Source organism: Sceloporus occidentalis, unplaced genomic scaffold (genome assembly GCF_023333645.1).
Source record: "Sceloporus occidentalis isolate IW3139 unplaced genomic scaffold, rSceOcc1.0.p SCAF_89, whole genome shotgun sequence".
NCBI classification, from domain to species: Eukaryota; Metazoa; Chordata; class Lepidosauria; order Squamata; family Phrynosomatidae; genus Sceloporus; species Sceloporus occidentalis.
Genome location: NW_028317069.1, coordinates 3033166 through 3055030, shown reverse-complemented (window position 1 = coordinate 3055030; position 21865 = coordinate 3033166). Strand labels below are relative to the sequence as shown.

At 43.9% G+C, this 21865-nt stretch overlaps 1 pseudogene; it reads right to left on the bottom strand.

Moving 5' to 3' along the window:
- Positions 1 to 11227: 11227 nt before the first annotated feature.
- On the bottom strand, positions 11228 to 21865 carry LOC149284735 (ryanodine receptor 3-like; annotated as a pseudogene).

The following is a 21865-nucleotide window of genomic DNA, read 5'->3' as shown; positions in this document are numbered from 1 at the left end:
AGTGTCAGTGTGCATATGTATAGTGCCGGGGTCAGTGTGTGTAGTACTGTAGTGTCAGTGTGTATATGTATAGTGCCGGGGTCAGTGTGTGTAGTACTGTAGTGTCAGTGTGTATATGTATAGTGCCGGGGTCAGTGTGTGTAGTACTGTAGTGTCAGTGTGCATATGTATAGTGCCGGGGTCAGTGTGTGTAGTACTGTAGTGTCAGTGTGTGTAGTACTGTAGTGTCAGTGTGTATATGTATAGTGCCGGGGTCAGTGTGTGTAGTACTGTAGTGTCAGTGTGCATATGTATAGTGCCGGGGTCAGTGTGTGTAGTACTGTAGTGTCAGTGTGTGTAGTACTGTAGAGTCAGTGTGTGTATATGTATAGTGCCGGGGTCAGTGTGTGTAGTGCTGTAGTGTCAGTGTGTGTATGTGTAGTGCCGGGGTCAGTGTGTATAGTACTGTAGTGTCAGTGTGTATATGTATAGTGCCGGGGTCAGTGTGTGTAGTACTGTAGTGTCAGTGTGTATATGTATAGTGCCGGGGTCAGTGTGTGTAGTACTGTAGTGTCAGTGTGCATATGTATAGTGCCGGGGTCAGTGTGTGTAGTACTGTAGTGTCAGTGTGTGTAGTACTGTAGAGTCAGTGTGTGTATATGTATAGTGCCGGGGTCAGTGTGTATAGTACTGTAGTGTCAGTGTGTATATGTATAGTGCCGGGATCAGTGTGTGTAGTACTGTAGTCAGTGTGTGTATGTGTGTAGTACTGTAGTGTCAGTGTGTATGTGTGCTATATGTACAGTGCTCTAGCCAATGTGTGTGTGTGTGTGTGTAAATGTATAGTGACAGAATCAGTATTTCTCCTTATTGTAGTGCCAAATTCAGTGTGTATGTGTGCACAGTGTTAGAGTGTATCATTGTATATACGTATAATGTTAGCTAGTGTGTGCCCACGTGTATAAGAGTGTGATGCTAGCATGTATAGCTTTGCTTAAGTTACAGTATGGCATTAGCATGAGTGTGTATGTCAGCATGTAGTGTGTCTATTAGTTTATGGCGTTAGTGTACATGAGCATAAAATGTGCGTGTGTGTTACTGTAAGGTGGTAGTGTGCATAAGATGTTAGCATGTGTCTATCGTATGTTATCGTATGTTGTGTGTAAATATATGTTAGTGAATGGCCAGGCTCGACAAACCCCAGGCGCCAGGTAAATAACGTGATTGGGGAAGAAAAAAAAAAAACTGGCTTGTAACTTTTTTGACTGGCTCCTAGATCCAAACCATGGATACTGAACGGCCCAGCATGAAGATGAAGTGCTTTCCCCGGACACGCAGTATGTAGAGAGAATGGCGTTCACACTTACTGTTAGTATTTGGATCTGATTTCTTTCCTGCTGCCATGGGCGAGGAGCCGGGTACGGCAGCGGTGCCAGAGCGACCAGGAGTTCTAGGGGTCCTGTAGGAGCCGGCGCTGGAGATTCCTGCAAGACAAGGAAACAATTCTATCATTCAGGAGCTAGAATGCGGAATTCTGTTTACATACAGGATAAAAGTTTTATATATGTATAAATATAGATATATATATATATATATAAAGCACTCTCAAAGGATGGTCAGCACTCCAGGTGTTCAAGTTGTATGGGAACTGCTGGTTACTAGCACCAGGCTTGGAATATTTGGAATGGTGTGCAATGGACTTTGTGAGTATGTGTATGTGTATATATATATATATATATATATAATATATATATACAGATCCAAAAGGGAAGCACTCACTTGAACCAGCATTTATTATAAGGGGTGCTGCTGAAGACCAAAGCCATACACAATCTCTAAATCAGCGCACACACATCAAATAGGTTATAAACTCTCGTAACTGTAGTCCTTGTTAAAGCTACTTAAACACCTTTCTAAGATGACAGAATTGGAGTTTTAGTCACATCATATGGCCATATTATGCTAAGCCCTGTCACCCCCCAGAATCCGCAGCATGCGGCGCCATCAAACCCCAAGCATGCGGTCCCGTCTGGACCAGCCTTGAGCTCACCTGCCCTGACTCACAGCAAGGGGTTAACAGGGGAAAACTCAGGTACCCCTGATATTTAAGGGAAATATACCTTAGCAGATCAGTCATTACCAACTTTCCTCAAGGTTTAATCATATAAAAACCATAAAGGCGATGGGAGAGCTTTTAAAACATGCGCACAGGGTCTCATTAGACAATCTGGAACTCTCACTTCGTTGCCGGCTGGCAGCGAGTATAACGTACAGGTTCTTTAGGACAACCACATCTATCGCAAGCGTCAGAGCTGGGGGACAGGGAAAGAGGCAAACGCATCCGTGGCATTCTGCATAATCTGCATGACGAACCAAACAAACGTTTAAAGCGGCCACCCAGCGATCGCATGCATTCAAGTACATGAAGGCTGGAGAAGCTCTTATAACAGCATCGACGTTAAATTACGCATCGTTCCCTAGACGTGGATATCTGAAACACAAACATCACACTTACTGGTGAAGGTGTTGTCTTTGCTACTGGGTGTAGTAGCGACAACTTGAGCGGCAGGTTCATTTCTTTTTGTTCTCGGCGCCCCCTCCTGGGTTGTTTGTGTCATAACGCGGGCAATAAATAGGTACGGACCGTCCTGCCACAGCATTCATCACCTAACAAGAAAATCAGAGGCGATTCAAACACGCCATTCCCTGGGACTCGGTGATTGCACCATTAACACCCCATGGGACGGTCAAAGCACTTACGGGTTTTTCAGTAGACACCAGCTTTACGGTCTCATCGTCTTTCCTCTGGAAGAAAAAAAAAACATACTTTGAAAGACGCCCACCACATAGAATCAAGGCAACTGACTGTTCCGCTCCTTCCATGCGCGGCCAGCCGCTCGGTAAATGTGTGATTATGCTACATCAGATAAAGGCTAATCTGTTTAATGATACAGTTCAATGCACATCCTATACCTGGGTTCTGGCTGTAGATAGATATGTATATAGTGAAAACCTGGGTATAGGATGTGTATGTAATCATATTTAATAGATTATCGTGTTTCTGATATAATCTCGTTATAATTTCCTGTTTATTCCTCTGATTTCCAAATTATTGGCTGGTTTTCTTTTGTTTGCGTTGGATACAGTGTGTTGGTATGGAGTATTGTTGTCGGTTCTATTTCTCTACACTCACCACGTCCGTCCTTTAGTGGCCGCTGGACTTAAACCACCTTTTTGTCACCGGTCTGGCCCAGACAAATTGTTCTCTCAAGCCATATACTGCAACGTGTAAATATGTGACACGATCAAAGGATCTACTCAACCGAGCCATAAACCCCACATCGGAAGAGAAGATGGCAAAAAAAAAAAACACGGAACAGATAACCCAGTATATTTTTGGTAATTTTCATTTATTATATATTGGTTTGGGGGAAGGATACAGGGAGGGGAATCACAGGGAACGTGGGGGTTCAGCATCTCCCAGGTCTTCTTGGGGACGTTACTCGATGCGACAGACGCAAACACAGAAGAAGCTGGCCTTGAATCTCTTCGGCTTGAAGAGCCTTCTAAAAAATCTGGCTGCTTTCCCCCCTCTTGGCATTTTGGCGGAGAGAGTCTCTGAGCGGGAGCTCATTTCAACGCCGATCTCGGAGGCGGCTCTCCTGTGCACATCGTTCTCGTGTTGGTAACTGAGCTGCGAACTGATATCGGACAGTGTGTCCGTGTGCACGTCTTCATACGGACGGTAGTTAAGCACACAAGGAGGCCAAATGTCTCCACTGGGAAGATCTTCACCCATTTCCAGACTTATTTCGGATACCGTCCTCATGTGAACGTCATCCACCTCGCAGCTGGGATCGTAAGGCGGCTCGTTCTCTTCCACGCCGTAGAAGATGATGTTTTTATAATACAGATTTCTGAAACAATCCTCCTTTAAGATATCCATCTCTATATTCTCTCACTGAAGTCAATAGCACACTACAAAAGGCAGCAGGTAGCAACGGACTGCTCCGTTCCTGATCTACACTGCTGAGTGCGCTTCACCATCTCTGATGTCATAGAGCAGTAGAACCGACAACTATCCTCCATACCAACACACCGTATCCAACGCAAACAAAACCAGCCAACAAAATTATATCTGAAACACGATAATCTATTAAATATGATTACATACACACAACCTATACCCGGGTTTTCACTATATACATATCTATCTACAGCCAGAACCCGGGTATAGGATGCGCAGTAAACTGTATCATTAAACAGATTAGTCTTCATCTTATGTAGCATAATCACACGTTCTACAGAACGGCTGGCTGGCCGCGCATGGAAGGAGCGAACAGTCAGTTGACTCGATACCAGTTGCTAAATACGATCGCCAACGGATGAAGAATAAACGGACACTTTAAACCAGATAAATGAAGGCAAATGTGATAGAGAAACGGAACAGGAGATGGAAATAACGGACAACGCAACCAGCACGGGAAGTGATATCGCGTTAGAAGAATTAAATGAGGATTATGTGGAAAAGCTATATTTCTGAAATACCCATACGAGGACGTCCATATGATGTCGTTATCAGAGATATGTCTCGAAATGGCTCGCCATGCCGATAATTGTCCAACTCATGCAAGAGGCTAAAACCCCAAGTTCCCTGGATTCTCCCAACGATTCCCCCTCCTTTTATCCTCTCCCCAAATCAAAACCACTTCATAATAAATGAAAATGGCCCAAAATCTAGCTGGTTATTTGTTGCATTTTTCACACTCTTACTATTTGATTATTACAGACCTACAATGGTTCCCCTTATAATATATTTTTATTCTCTTTATTTTCCTTCTGTTCCCCAAATCGTATTGTGTAGTGTATTTTTCACGGTTTGCTCTTATTGCGATTGCCCTCTTGAATGCATGGAGGTAAATATTACACGATGGAATAATTGTTTCCGGGAAGGGTATGAGCGTTCCACAGTACCAGCAATGGCGCTTCTAAGGCTGCATTTAGAGATCAGACTGGATCCCCCACAAGGGGCATCTACGCAGGGCAGAGCCTGAACATCGGGGCTGCCCTAACTTGGAAGGCCCTTTTCTGGTTATGTGTAAGAAAATAATTATTGGTCTGTGTTTGAAAGACATTCATTACATAGCGGCGTACGCCCATTTTAAAAGTGCTTAGGAGGCGATCAACCAACACCCCAGGACGGGCTGTGACGAGCTGAGTGAGTTTCAGGGTCATGCGTATACAAGCATTCTCAGTGCATTCTCTCTTCTCGGCTGGCGGTAGAACTGAACCCAGGCCGTGGTTTATTTGGTCTGCGAAAAATATGTACGGAAACTGTAGTTGGTGTTTACTACAGAGCTCACCTGGGTCAAGTAATCTATGAGAGCTAGATTGGCTTTTTCCAACAAGAGACGCATATTTATAACTTCTTCCCGCAAACCTCTTGATCTCTTCATTCCTGTAAAACCCTGCCGGCCTTACCAGTGCCCAATTTGGCGAAAACCTGCATTGACTCATCAAATCGTTTTTGGCAGAAGAGGTTGAAGGCATAAAGGTTCTGAATGTTGTGGATCTGCTGCCTCTTCTCGGTGTCTGCATCGTCTTTCATTCTCTAAAAAGAGGAAACATTCAGACAGAAAAAAATGATCAAACATACACAGGACAGGCGATTCATCTTAGAGAGATTTCTCGTGTGTTCTTTACTACGAATGTCTGGCCTTTATCTATAGCTGGATATTAAAATCACTATAAAATATAACCCCTTCAATGTTACAAATACAAGTGCAATCTCTTATTTAATAAACCAAAGGATGGCTTTTAGGCATGGAGCAAAAGGGGTTGCACGGCATTACAATTACCAGCCAACTTGATAGTCAATGGCATTGGAGCAAACAGTCAATGTACCCACAACTAGCATGTGGGTCCGGTAACTCACCGCCAGCTGCAGCGCAAGCTCAAACTGCTTATCCCGGAGCAACTGCTGTATCTGAGTGGCAATGGACACCGGAACCAGCCTCCAGACAGTTCTCTCCGTTGCAAATAATTAAATACTAAGTTTGGGTGCTTGTTGATGAAATAGTTAATATCCAGCACACGCACAATGAGTTATGGAGTGTTTCCGAATGACATATCTCACCCATAGCCATAGGGATATCTGTCCAGTTTAGGGCACACTTGGGTGTACACGTGCCCTCCTCGTTCAGCACAACGGTAAGGTCACACCACAATTGGACACAAAAAACAGCAATATGACTTGGCATGATAGGAGTGAGATTGCTAACAGCAATCACACTCCTATCATACCCAGGCAACCAGTAAATGTTGGTACCTAGGCATGATGGGACTGTGCTTGCTGGGAGCAATCACACTCCTATCATGCCAAGTCAGCCAGTACATGCTGGTACAGGGTGGCCTCCCTCTGCGTTCTCTGGTATTGCACAGAGGAAGCAGGACTGGAGCAGAGTCTTGCGATGTCACGTGAACTCTGCTGGGTTCTGCTTCCTCTATGCAGTACAGAAGACCCTCCCACAGGTAAGTAGCAGGGCTCTTGTTGTAGCAGCACTCGAGGTGCGGCCCGCGTAAGATCGGTTGTCCTGGCATACATCACATTAACCATTTTTTCCCCTTTTGCGTTTCTATGAAAATAACTCCCATTATTTTCTATTGCAGGAGCCGTCATCTTCAGGTCACATTTTAAACCGTCGTCACAATCGTAAACAACCTCTATTATAAAAGATTCATGAAGAGCAAGAATTGTGCTACGATGTCCAGCTAATGCAACGGTCACCGAGGGCCCTTGGCAAATGAATGGCAATTGGCATGAAATTTGGTGTGCATCAGAGCTGGAAGCCATCGTGATATAAAGTGATTGACAGTAGATTCAATCCCCACGCATATTAGTTACTTTCCAAATCAGATGCCTTACCTGCTGAATCTTCTTTGCAAAGTTTTTGTAGTCAGTTTAAACCGGTTCCATCCTAGAAACAAAGCAAATAAGTAATATTTGATGAATATGCCCAAAAATATGCACTAAATTGTCTTTAAAGGGACACCACAGCAATCATATCCACTTTAGTGCATATGACAGCTGAGAGGTCCCTTTAAATTGACATGGTGTCCCCTTTGAAAATACTGGGAGGATTTTGAAGACACATTTGCCCCTCCATGTCTTATATATTATACTATCCCTTTAATAACCGCATTAAAGTCCATGCATGTAACTGCGTACACTTACATATCTAGACAGGAGCCATATTTATTAAGAGTCATTTTGGAGCAACAACCCAGATGTCCAGCGACCACAACTACAGATACTACCTGCGATCCTCACCAAAACCACTCAATATCGCGAAAAGTGAGCGTAATGACACAGAATTAACAGATTATTACGTGTTGCTGTTGACTAAACCGCCCAGGATCATTTTTTCAACTGGTTACATTTAGCAAAAGTCCGGATTTTAGATGGAAATTTAGCACCAGACTTAAAGGCTTCATTTTATTTAAATCATCAATTATTATTGGGTATTCCAAAAACACTCACCCCGCTCCTTCTTCACGCGATATAACAGGAGACGCCCTTGTTTTGTTCCGACGAGAAGCCATTCCTCTGAAAAAAAGTGTTTTCAATGGGATATTCTCTGACAATTTTGTCTAAAATCATCTATTTTGTGTTCTTTTCTACCCTATTTTTTTAACCCTGTAAAGCAAGAATTCTGGGAGAAACACGATCTCAGTAGTATTAAAATGTTACTAAATAACAACAATACACACCCTGAGTTACAAAAACAAAAATATTTGTAATCATCACACATACAAAAACAAAACTGATAATAATAAACAAGACATAGCATTCCACACACACACACACACACACGTGTGAGTGATGACGTAATGCTATAATTAACCGTATTGTGTCACACTCGAGATTCCATAGCATCACATCACGTTATTAATGAGTTAATACACTATAATAATAATACTAATAATGTTCAGTAATGGCGATTAAAGGCTGTCTGCTGTCACTTGGGCCTCAATTACAACCCCTCATACAAGTAAGTGATTTAACCCTGTCCTGTCACTCAATACCCCTGGCGGAAAACGAGATTAACCCTCACAGTTCACAACACGATAATAAGCTGTCACTATGGCTTTGCTCATGTCCGGTAGACAACCCGCATGCCCCGGTCCTTGCCCCAGGCTGCCAGGCACTCTATCTGCAAGGGCAGCTTCTCCAAAATCAGCACCGGCTCAAAAGCGTCATGCATAGCAGCTGCGGCCTAGACCTCCCAACCAGGCCTCGGGCTCTCCTAGGCAACCGGGGGAGCCTCACGATCAAATCCCCGCTGAATATATGGAAAGCGAGGCGAAAATAGTTAAAGAGGGTACGGTAAGCGAACGACGGCTTCCCACACAGGGCAAAAACACAGGGTAGCGGCTAGTTCCTACCCAGTAGAAGGACTCTGGTGATGTCAGCAGACCATGTGACTGTTTGGTCACATGGTACAAAGAACTACAGGAAGAAGAAGAAGCAGCAGCAGCGCGGGACTTGCACATGACTGCAAATGGGCTGTGCTGGGCTGCTGTTTCTTTTTCAATAACATGGGATGTGAGGATGAAGCTTTAACAGAACTCCTGAAAATACAGAATATTATGGAGGCAGAAGAAAACTTGAATCTGTGAAATAATTCACAGTGAGTCTCTCTCTCTCTGTCTCTGTGCCAGTGATTGTGTCTCTCTCTCTCTGTGCCACTGATTGTGTCTCTCTCTCTGTGCCACTGATTGTGTCTCTCTCTCTGTGCCACTGATTGTGTCTCTCTCTGTGCCACTGATTGTGTCTCTCTCTGTGCCACTGATTGTGTCTCTCTCTGTGCCACTGATTGTGTCTCTCTCTATCTCTGCCAGCGATTGTGTCTCTCTCTCTCTGTGCCAGTGATTGTGTCTCTCTATGTGCCAGCGATTGTGTCTCTCTCTGTGCCAGCGATTGTGTCTCTCTCTGTGCCAGCGATTGTGTCTCTCTCTGTGCCAGCGATTGTGTCTCTCTCTGTGCCAGCGATTGTGTCTCTCTCTGTGCCAGCGATTGTGTCTCTCTCTGTGCCAGCGATTGTGTCTCTCTCTGTGCCAGCGAGTGTGTGTGTCTCTCTCTGTGCCAGCGAGTGTGTGTGTCTCTCTCTGTGTCAGCGAGTGTGTGTCTCTCTGTGTCAGCGAGTGTGTGTGTGTCTCTCTGTGTCAGCGAGTGTGTGTCTCTCTCTCTGTGTCAGCGAGTATCTGTCTCTCTCTCTGTGTCAGCGAGTGTGTGTCTCTCTCTCTGTGTCAGCGAGTGTGTGTGTCTCTCTCTCTCTGTGTCAGCGAGTATCTGTCTCTCTCTGTGTCAGCGAGTATCTGTCTCTCTCTGTGTCAGCGAGTATCTGTCTCTCTCTGTGTCAGCGAGTGTGTGTCTCTCTCTCTGTGTCAGCGAGTGTGTGTCTCTCTCTCTGTGTCAGCGAGTGTGTGTCTCTCTCTCTGTGTCAGCGAGTGTGTGTCTCTCTCTCTGTGTCAGCGAGTGTGTGTCTCTCTCTCTGTGTCAGCGAGTGTGTGTCTCTCTCTCTGTGCCAGTGAGTGTGTGTGTGTCTCTCTCTCTGTGCCAGTGAGTGTGTGTGTGTCTCTCTGTGTCAGCTTGTGTGTGTGTCTCTCTCTCTCTCTCTGTGTCAGCGTGTGTGTGTGTCTCTCTCTCTGTGTCAGTGTGTGTCTCTCTCTCTGTGCCAGTGTCTCTCTGTCTCTCTCTGTGCCAGTGTCTCTCTGTCTCTCTCTGTGCCAGTGAGTGTCTCTCTCTCTCTCTGTGCCAGTGAGTGTCTCTCGCTCTCTGTGCCAGTGAGTCTCTCTCTCTCTCTCTCTCTCTGTGCCAGTGAGTGTCTCTCTCTCTCTCTCTGTGCCAGTGAGTGTCTCTCTCTCTCTCTCTGTGCCAGTGAGTGTCTCTCTCTCTCTCTCTGTGCCAGTGAGTGTCTCTCTCTCTCTCTCTGTGCCAGTGAGTGTCTCTCTCTCTGTGCCAGTGAGTGTCTCTCTCTCTCTGTGCCAGTGAGTGTCTCTCTCTCTCTGTGCCAGTGAGTGTCTCTCTCTCTGCGCCAGTGAGTGTCTCTCTGCGCCAGTGAGTGTCTCTCTCTCTCTCTGTGCCAGTGAGTGTCTCTCTCTCTCTCTCTGTGCCAGTGAGTCTCAGACTCTCTCTGTGCCAGTGAGTGTCTCAGACTCTCTCTCTCTCTCTGTGCCAGTGAGTGTCTCAGACTCTCTCTCTCTCTCTGTGCCAGTGAGTGTCTCAGACTCTCTCTCTCTCTCTCTGTGCCAGTGAGTGTCTCAGACTCTCTCTCTCTCTGTGCCAGTGAGTGTCTCAGACTCTCGCTCTCTCTGTGCCAGTGAGTGTCTCAGACTCTCTCTCTCTCTGTGCCAGTGAGTGTCTCAGACTCTCTCTCTCTCTCTTTGTGCCAGTGGGTGTCTCAGACTCTCTCTCTCTCTGTGCCAGTGAGTGTCTCAGACTCTCTCTCTCTCTGTGCCAGTGAGTGTCTCAAACTCTCTCTCTCTCTCTTTGTGCCAGTGGGTGTCTCAGACTCTCTCTCTCTGTGCCAGTGAGTGTCTCAGACTCTCTCTCTCTCTCTCTCTCTGTGTGCCAGTGAGTGTCTCAGACTCTCTCTCTCTCTGTGCCAGTGAGTGTCTCAGACTCTCTCTCTCTCTCTGTGCCAGTGAGTGTCTCAGACTCTCTCTCTCTGTGCCAGTGAGTGTCTCAGACTCTCTCTCTGTGCCAGTGAGTGTCTCAGACTCTCTCTCTCTGTGCCAGTGAGTGTCTCAGACTCTCTCTCTCTGTGCCAGTGAGTGTCTCAGACTCTCTCTCTCTGTGCCAGTGAGTGTCTCAGACTCTTTCTCTCTCTGTGCCAGTGAGTGTCTCAGACTCTCTCTCTGTGCCAGTGGGTGTCTCAGACACTCTCTCTCTCTCTGTGCCAGTGAGTGTCTCAGACACTCTCTCTCTCTCTGTGCCAGTGAGTGTCTCAAACTCTCTCTCTCTTTGTGCCAGTGAGTGTCTCAGACTCTCTCTCTCTGTGCCAGTAAGTGTCTCAGACTCTCTCTCTCTCTCTCTCTCTCTTTGTGCCAGTGAGTGTCTCAGACTCTCTCTCTCTCTGTGCCAGTGAGTGTGTCTCGCTTTGTCTCTCTCTGTTCCAGTGAGTGCGTCTCTCGCGCCTCCGCTCAACTCTCCTGCACATCATTTTTTAGTGAATAGACTCATTTGTTATAGACTAAATGCCATGTCTGTAATTGAGACCTTCACAATGTATATGAGAATGTGATAAAATAAAGCAACAGCTGTATATGTTTCAAAATAATAGTAATAATAAAAATATATGTTCACGAATAATTAAATGAACATAACGCATGTAATATATCTGGAATTGCAATTAAAAATCACTTTTTTTTTGTTTTGTTTTTTTTATCTTTAACTAGATGTTTATACTGTTTTCTTCTTCTACAGTCTATCTCAACCGCTCACAAAACATTAACTTTTTAGTGACATGGGTAGATTAAGAGATTACGTCCTCATGGTGGCGGCTTTTTGGAATAGGAGCCAGGAATAAGCTGTTGCCCACCGAGTATTGTGCAGCGGACAAGTGCAAAGGTAGTGGGAACAGCTCAGCTGTGTGCGTCGGACTGCCATACACAAGGGAGAATATCCAAGAAAAGCTCCATTGGTTGTGTCTTTCTCCTGCTCAGGTGATTAGGGACCACACAGGGTTAAGGTGTGAATCCAGGACAGATGGAAGCAGGGCCCCCCCCCAACCCATCTATCCCTTTCTCACTATCTACCCTCTCTCTCTCCCTCCCTAACCCCCCTTCTCACGATCTCCCCTCTCCCTCCCTAACCCCCCTTCTCACGATCTCCCCTCTCCCTCCCTAACCCCCCTTCTCACGATCTACCCTCTCCCTCCCTACCCCCTTCTCACAGTCTCCCCTCTCCCTCCCTACCCCCCTTCTCACAATATCCCCTCTCCCTCCCTAACCCCCCTTCTCACAATCTACCCTCTCCCTCCCTACCCCCCCCTTCTCATGATCTACCCACTCCCTTCTGTCAGTCAGGGGGGCCCAAGAGTTGCCGAGCGGTCGTTTTCAGCAACCGCTCGGCACCCCTTGGGCACCCCTGACTGGCAGAACTCCAGGGTCCGGTCGCAGTCGCGACCCCTGCGACCCCGGTAGTTCCGCCACTGGATGGAAGACATAAAAAGGACACGTCAGTACCCATTAACACAACAATTATTATTAGGAATATCTATGGGTATGTTATGAAACCGGGTTAGATTAAATAAAATCTAATAGACAATGTTTCTGCCTTTTTGTTTCTTGCCTTTTTGACCATGGCAAGACCATGGAAACAAGATTTCTCACTATGAACTGTCTAGTTCCTATTCCTGTAAGGGACCTGTGTGAGCTGGAGGTATGAAAGTCCTTTTTGCTGGATAGAAACTAGATTTTTCACTGTAAACCGTCTAGTTTCTATCCCTGTAAGGGACCTGTGTGAGCAAGAGATATGAGATCCTTTGCAGTATAAGAACTCGGGATTGTTATCCTTGGTATGAAAGTCCTTTAGCTGGATGGAAACTAGATTTCTCACTATGAACCGTCTAGTTCCTATCCCTGTAAGGGACCTGTGTGAGCTGGAGATATGAGTCCCTTTGCAGCATAGGAACTATGGATTGTTATCCTTGTAAAGCACCATTGTTAGCTGAAGGTATAAAAGTTCTTTAGCTGGATGGAAACTAGATTTCTTACTATGAACCGTCTAGTTCCTATCCCTGTAAGGGACCTGTGTAAGCTGGAGAGATAAGGGTCCTTAAGCTGGATGGTAACTAGATTTCTCACCATGAACCATCTAATTCCTATCCGTTAACAGGACCTGGCCATGATGGAGCAAAAGGTCCTTTACAGGGATAGAAACTAGCTCTCTTTACATGAGTTGGATAGTTCCTATCCCTGTACAGGACCTGACCACTAGGGGGCAAAAGGTAATTTTGCTGGATAGAAAATAGCTCACACACACTGAGCAAGCTATTTCCTATCCCTGTAAAGGACATGGTCCTTCTACCGGATAGGAACTAGTCGCAACCGTTATTTGATCTACCAACCCTCGGAAACAATGTCTCTTTCGGACAGAGAGCTCCCCCTGCTGGCCAGTTATCATTAATTCAAATACCTGACCTCTATCAGTGTCAGCGGAGGGCCATAGGGCCATACTTTGTCCACTGGCGTGATACAAAAATAAACCTTCTGCTAAAGAACATTAAGAAACAAAGGTTTATCATATTAACAAAATGCCTATCCAAAGTTAAGTAGAATCATACACTTACTGTGTCAAGAGAAGCCGATGCTCTTAGATCAGGTAAAAAGGCCACCTCCAACAGATGAAGGAGGAAGCTTAATACCATACACTCTGTCTAGAAAAAGCACCATGGGGGCCTTGTGATCGGGAGAGAAGCTGGCTGCCATGTCAGGCGCAAACACAGAACCGTCTGAAAGAAAATCACATAGGTTTCATTTCGGTGTTTCTGAGAAGCAATTAGAAAATGGCTTTCTGTTATTATTCGCAATAAAACCATAACAACAGGATACTGCAAGTAAATAAATAGTATCCCTCCCCCGATGGACATAATTAGCAGGTAATATGTCATCCAAATAAATGTTCATAAACCTGTTAGGTTGAAGAGCTAATATATGCCTCCCCGCCATCTCAACAACATCATAATTTTTCTCATATTCAGTAAAACGAGACAAACAGCACATTTCTGGGATGTTTACCTTTATTAAACGCGAGTAGCTTTAGAGGAATACTAATGATTCCCACTAGGTCTTCTGTGGGTACCAGCGAGCGGAGGATGGATCGAATTCGAAGAGCTTCACGTTTACCAGTCTGGATCAACTGCGGGCACAGCATGAACCCGATGTTTAGCGCACAGGTGCATTCTCCACACACAACGCTTGCAATTAGGCAGGCATTAAGATGAAACCGTAATTGTTGCTTGTATTACTGCAAATGCTGTGCGTCTACCCCTTTCAAAATGATTTCAATTAACATTTTGCCTTAATGAAAAATATGGCTGCTGTTCCAACGTCATTACTGGCCCCATACAACTAAATGCCTTCCAGAACAAAGGTTACTGGAAAAGAGAAGACAAATGTAGTCAACGCGGCCACTTATTGAGCCTCGTAGATTGCAACGGACCATAGCTGGTACTACATGACGACCCATATCTAGAATACCACGAGCGTGTTTGGTTTACATACGTGGGTTTCTGGAGCACAACGTCCCAGAAGATCAATAAGCGCAGAATAGAAAGACATTATAGCATTTCCCACGTGTACAATTTCTTCTTCATCTTCTTCGACCCAAAACCAATATACGATAATATGGTTATGTGGAAGAAAAAAAAAGACAATCAGAGGGTGGTTTTTCGGGGCTTAAAGAGTACATTTTTGTTTGACACTCCCTCACCTAAGATGAATGGGTTTATTGAGGGCTTTATCTTTGGTTTTAAGCTTAGTAGGAATTAAAAAGTGGGAAGGGGGCTTTGGAATAGCAAATTTGTGAAAGACAACAGCGGCCTCTCGGGCAGGACAAGATACTTACACTTCCCTCTGATACCCCTGAAAAGGAAGGTCCAGAGTCGGGTTCTCAGAGATGTTAATAGCTTCCTGCATCGCCGACAGTAAACCATTTCCACCCTCTCCTCGCAGCGATGGCCCAAAACACTCAGGCCGTCGGATAGGGAGCTTCACCGCCACGCTGGCGTTTTCTTCCACGCTCTCACCTGGTAAACAAGAAAGACAAAAGCGGTGCTTGGTTACCAATATGCGAAAGCTCAGGAGAGCTCCAGTATTGTAACGGAGCTTTGCCCTCAGGTGTGCTACTGGGATAGAACATTTACACTGTCAGAGATAATTAGAGGAGAAAACTAAACAAGACGAAGAACACAGAGTACGATTCGCTGCGGCAGGTCCCATATCGCATCTACAGAATACGTTGTGTCCGCCTGGCATAGACACAATATCCACAAATAGTTAAAGCTGGAGCTAAAAAAGATACTACACTGTCTTGTGATGGTTCTGCTCATGGTGCAGAGGAAGAAACCAATGCTCTGTAACCACTATATCTTCAGTTTAAATATTTCCTATTGGTGAGTGATTATATTAAATACAATAATAAATCCTAATAATAGGGACAGCTGAGAAATACAAATAGGAACACATCGATATATGTAAATGTTCAAACTCTTCAATAATACTTCTTTACTAAAAATGTTAAAATAAACAAAATGTGCACATCACCTGCACAATACAATAATGATAGCGTTTCCGTTTATTACTTCCGATTACTAAAGTTACGAAAAGCTAACCACAGATTAAACACAATGAAACAGATGACATTATTTTCAGAATGTCATCGCAGCATATATTAACATCTCACATTGACTTGTTTGTCCTTACCCTTTATCTCCCGGAAAATAACGAACGTCTGTAATGATGCTACGGGCTCGTCACTTCAGGCTTTGGGGTAAATCTGGTGCGTTACCTGCGAGAGGGGGCAGCGCTTGGTCCTTTGGCCTTTGGGCTACAATCACATGAAGCCAGAGGGCTCTAACCTGAGGATACATCATGGTAGTGTTTTGATGTGGGTACAACGGCCACCACCTCTGTGACAGCACAATAAGTATGCTGTCTGGGCCTTTAGACCTTTCCAAGCACCTGCTTTTCCCCATTAGACTTGGCCTCTTAGCTGGCAGGTAGAGGATTCTTTTTTTATAACCCCAGCCAATGACCGGGGTCAGTAATGACAAACTGTATTTTAGTCAATCACCAATATCTGGGAAGACAGTCTAGAAGACTTTTTGCGTGTGTGTGTTTTTTTGGCAGGCCATTTTGTGATAAGATACTCGTCATTCCCCTCTTGTGGGGGGATCCAGGTCATTACTGTGTGGGGTTTGATTCCCCGCTTACTCACTGATGTCCAATGCACAGCAAAGTCCAATGAGTGCTAAGAAGCACAAATAAAGCGGTTACAGAGAAGGACGTACATAAACACTACATGAAGCCTTTGCCAGAATGACATCAACCAAGTTGTTCATAAAAAGAAAACATCGTTCATGATCCTGAAGAAAATCAGGAAGCACACGCTGCATTGTTCATGTTCCATGAAACATCTTGTATCAGAGCCATGCTGAGGAGGCTCTTCAAACACTTGAAAAGTCCATCACAAAGCTTTTATTGTAGCACTTTCCTTTCAAATGCCCATCGCAAAGCTTTTACTGTAGCACCTTACTATCCAATGGAAACAATAACTGGAAAGGAGGTAAAGATACTCTGAATCAGGGCCAGCCCCGCCATATTTATGACCTTGGCAGATGCCTTGCATGACAAGCTGGTGGGAGGTGGTACCACAAGGCTTTCACTTTTGACCATAAACATGTACATGAGGGCAGGGGGTACTATGCGTTTAGTATTGTAGAGTTAGCACTCCATTTTTTACAATTACAGTTGTTTTAATGAAGGAGACGGCCTTGACCGTGTGACCCAGAGGACCTGCTCATTCACTGAGATGTAAACATAGCAATGGGAGAGGTTTTGTCTATACGGCACATAAAGCGGATTAAACCTCCAGTCATCCCATGAATGATGTTCCATTCTACATTGTGCATATGATCATGTAACCAAAGTACAGGCAAGCTTATAAGATTGCCTTCTTAGAAGAAAAGGATCAATAGTCAAAAACATTCAACTAAACTAGAGTAATTCTGCAGAAAGCATGTCCTTTTTAAAACTATCATGCCTGGTCACTATATTGGAATGATTACACAAGCAGTGTAAGTACCTTAAACACATACTGATAACAGAATTATTACAAGGGAAGGCTGCAGAGAAAAGGAAGTGCACGTATAAGTAAATATTATATATATACACATGAAGATGTGATAGATATATCCGTATAACTGTTGATAACAGTTTAACACATTATTGTAACTTCAACCTGAGATGATGGCTGTTTGTACTTACCGTTCACAAAAACAGCAAAACGCAAGAATGAGAGATAGCGCTCGCCTTCAATGGGATTCCACCCAATGTCAGGGTACCCCTTGGCTATAAGCATCGGACAGCTCTGACGTCCAGATCCTGCCAAGTAAGTCACCACCTGGAGGGATAAATATTTGTTCTGTGTCATCCGTCCTCATATTCTTAGCACAAAAGTCATACCGCTGACACTGAATGGCAGCTAAGAAGCATTCAATTCCCACTTTCTGTTTTATGGACAGGCTCAAAAACATAGCCTCAGGAGGGTTTGGTCCTGGCGCATGTTTAGTGAGAAGTCAGATAAGAGCTGTCAGAAATGAACTATAGAAGTGCCTTGTACCTTGTGCAGCTTTCAAAGTAATTCAAAACTACCTATAACTTGTGCTTTTGCTGGAGAAGGGCCAGGTTCGGGATCAGGGGGCAGATTGCCTTAGTGGGGGATCAGGCTCCCTGATGCGCTGCTACTCAGGGGACTGCAAACTTGCTGCACTCAACTCAAACGTTCCAAATATTTGAAATAATACACAGGCGCAGTGTCACAGACATTTTCGGCGAGTGTGTGAGTGGAGTACATGGAGGTTTATAATGTTATCTATACGCTCAGATGTAACTGTATTACATAAAGGCTAACGGAATCATATAAGGGCTCTTGGGACACTGACCACATTTCACACAGATCTGTAGCGTACTGAAGAGTTGGTCTTGAGGAGGAAATTTTGTGAACTTTCTCCTTTATAACACAACAAACCATAATTAGAATGAAATGATGTGAAAGGGAAAAGTGTTATTATCTTCAGTCCTCACCTGAAACAACTTTCTTCCATGATGCCACAGTCTTTGGTGCACATTAAGAGCGCTTAAAAACTTAGGTTACACCTAAGGAACGCCTATAATGCTCATATGGGGCAGGATGCACGGTAATGGCGCTATGACTTACAAAACCATGTGTATCGCTTTCTCTTACGCAATGTGTCTGAGGATTGTGTTCAACATTTTTGGACCACAAGGTTTCATGAAAACGTGTATTGAAAAAACATAGTTACAATAATATTAATGTAAAATTATAGTTTAGAATATGTCCTTTCCTGTGTCACGTTTCCATCCTGTGCATGTCGTTTTTTAAATTAAAAAAAAGCAAATGTAGTGACACTCCTCACATCATCTTGAGGGCCACCTTAAAAGGTCCTAAAAGGCATTAGAGGTCTATGGATCACAGTTGCAAAAAATGTTTTTTTGTAAAAAGGTGAGAGTCTCTCTCATGTGCAGACTGGCTGTGTGTATTCACTAGAGCTTGGGTCTGCAGAGGAGCTGATAATCATGTCACCATGATAATCTACTATGAAGTGACAACTAAAATGAGAAGATCTGAGCTGGCCCCATATAATTACAGCAGTGCTGTTACAGTCAGTAGAACAATTTAGAAGCACATACAATAACACATACAATAAACTGGTGCAAAGGAGAAGAGGGCCCTGCTCTCGCAAGCTTACAATCTAGTCGGAGGGGGAAGTGAGACAATAGGAGAGGACGGCTTGGATGGGGATGAGTTGATCCGGTTCCGATGATGTGTTGAAGCTGTTGATTATTCAGATAATGCATAGCTAATCAATGAAATTACTTCCAAGTACCCCTACAACATTAACTATGCAATATGCAGGGCCTACACAGCCCTTCTTGGAGAGACTTGTTGCTAAGGCACAGTGAAGTTTGTGTGATGAAAAGGTCAACACTCTTGCAGATGATCAGAGTAGTGCATACACCCAAAGATGTTTACACCCACACGGAGAATTTATTGCATGGTGCTTATATTATAGCATTTATACGTCTTGAGTTCTTGTATATCTGCCACCACACTGCAGCTCTACAGGTTCTGCAATGATTTTGCCCCTACCTTCTCCAGGTCTGGTTCCTGTAAAGCCAAAGCAAGCTCATTGTTGTCCATTACAGAAGCCGCGGCAACATCCAGAGGTGTGGAGCCTCTCATTGATGGAGAAGCTGCAGCAAATCACAGTGGATAGAGAATACATCAATTTACAAAAGTTTAAAAAAGACATGGTGTTAGTGAGCTCAATACAACATTTACAAATATTTGAATCCATGATATGTGGGTTTATTAAGTACCTGCGGTTCTATACAGTGATGAAGGAGTTGGCAAGAGAGTTGCAGTTTCACCTCACAGAGAGTGTGAGAATCAACTACAAATAAAGTAAGAGAACCTACACAGCCTTGTACATGAGAACTACATTGTATGTATAGCAACACTGTAATTATATGGTGGTAGCGACAGAGTGTCACCATGTGTGGCCATATCATGCCCAAAACAAATACAAACATTAAAAAGTCGCAAATCGTTCTCTGGACAAATCATACCCAGTCCAACGCTGCTGTTTTCCAACAAATAGCCAAGATGTTCAAACATTGCCTTTTGGTTCTGCCTGCTGATTCTGGAGAAGTAGCACAAGAACCAACAGCAGCTTGCCACCGTCTTAGGGAATGTGATTTGCTGAAATAGAACATTCAGAACATCAGGAACAATATTAATCAGCATCACCAAGTACAAGATAGGTCTCTGTACTTAGATCTAAATGTCTAATATGCCACACATTACACCATTTAGGTGTGCAAAGTTAACGCCCTCAGTTACAATTTGATAAGACAGACTAGATGGAAGTCATTCTGCTTCACGCTGTTTACTTCTTGCTGCATTGTACAGCTGATGAAAGTCTTGAGATTGCTTTTGTAAGTACAATGAACACCAAATTGGAACTTTGGCTGGTACAGAGAAGAAAATAATATGGCAAGTTAGAATTTGTATCCTTATTAGTATTTAGTATTATGAAGGGCTTCTCCTCCAAGAATAACTGTGTTGCTCTGCCATAGCTGAAGCTCACAACAATGATATCCTTTGTATGTATATCCTTTGTGAGAACAGGCAGTTGAAATCACAATCCTTCTGCAACCTCATCAGCATATAAACCCAAATGGACCATTTAGTGTGACTGTAGATCAGGTGCTAAAATCCCAGTCAAGATTCTAACCCTGACACTTCCCAGGTATGGGTAGCAGATCTCTGCTCCCTCGTTAGTACATGAGAGACAAAATATGCTGCCACTGTCTTCAGATACACAAATGCGCACGTTTTATATCACATGGGTTTATCCGTCAGGAGTCAGGACAGTGGGACTTCATTGGGCATCGGAAGCACGAGTTTTTCAGTGCACTTTTATCATCCTGCTAAACATGTGAGATGATGCCCTCTGCTGGGAAATCATGTATATTTTCTAAAACAACGACATTCTTTTTTTATAAGAAACAGGCTACACATAGAGCGATGGTAGGCCAAAAATACTTCTGTTTTTTAAAGTAGTAAACGGAAGGACTTTGTTACCTGAGACTTGTCACCACCCAGCACGTTCACCATGACCTCCATCACCGTCTCATGCATCCCCAGCACACGCATCAAGTTTGGATGCTGATAGAAGACTTTGTTGTTCATGATGTCGCTAAAAAAGAAAAGGTTATACATCACTAAGACCATAAATAACGAGTTCCAAGATGTCTCACATGTGGGGGTTTTCCATAAAAATATCAGGCAACAGAACCCAAAATCTTGCATAGTAAGTACGTTTCACAAAAACAATATGTATGTTTCTATTACGAACCGCTGTTAATAGTGCTTTTATACATACGTGTGTAGAAGTTAAGACAATAAATTATGGTTTTCACAACGCACAGAGGATTCCTAGGACAACCTTGATGGATAGTGTAACGTCTGATTCCAAGGGTCACACGTAAGGACGCCATTTGGCCCCAGGCTATTATTATTTTTTGATGTTTGGTCTGACATATTGCCTTCATTACATTTTAGATTTATTCAATTTCATGTTTGTGTGTGGTGGGGTATTTAAGTGTGGGAACATGTGTCTTTGGGTATGTTAGTGCCGAGTATCTAGCTGTGTTGGTGCATGTGTCTGGATTCTTACTGCTTTTTGCATTATTGCCAAAAAATCCTCTACTAACACGCATTACACAGCTAAAAGGCCATATTTTCTCTCAACAAAAAATGAATGAGGTGCACACGCACACACACACACACACACACACACACACACACTTCTGATCAAATGACCCACTGCATAAAAAACTTGGACACCTCTGACTTAAACCATTAATATATACTCAGTGAGGGCTCTATCCCAATTGGTTACTTTAAACCTTATGTTCATTTTCTGAAGTCACTTAAATGTGTTGTTCTACCTTCTCTGCTGAATTTAACATTTTAGGCGAATGCAAAATTAGAAATAGCATTCCTTGCACTGTTAAATTTCTAAACATTTACCACAATTCAACAAACAGATATGCAAAGCATACAAGAGTGCTCAATTAAATGGAAGCCATTGGCATGTGCCATATTTGATTTGTTGGCTTATACTCTTCTTATTTCATTTGACCTCGATTGTGCACAGGAAAGGGAAAGATGTACAAGGGATAGTACAGATACCCAAACCACTTATCTCCTGGTCTAATACTATGTCCTTGCAGTTCTGGAAGAACAACTTATATACCAAAGCTCATGTCCTACAATTGGCACAACAGATCAACTCTAACACTTATTTGCTGAAACCTACCCAAGACCATCAATCATCAGCATCTCCTCTTCTTTGCCCATACGGACACTGAGCAGAGAGCGGATTTGTCCCAGAGAAGCCAACAAATTAATAGTGTCTTCCACGGAGGCGGCGCCGATGGTGTAGGTTTTCCTCATGGCCTGTAAGAGCTCCCCGATGCTGTCATACTGTCGACGAAGAAGGCTGAACAT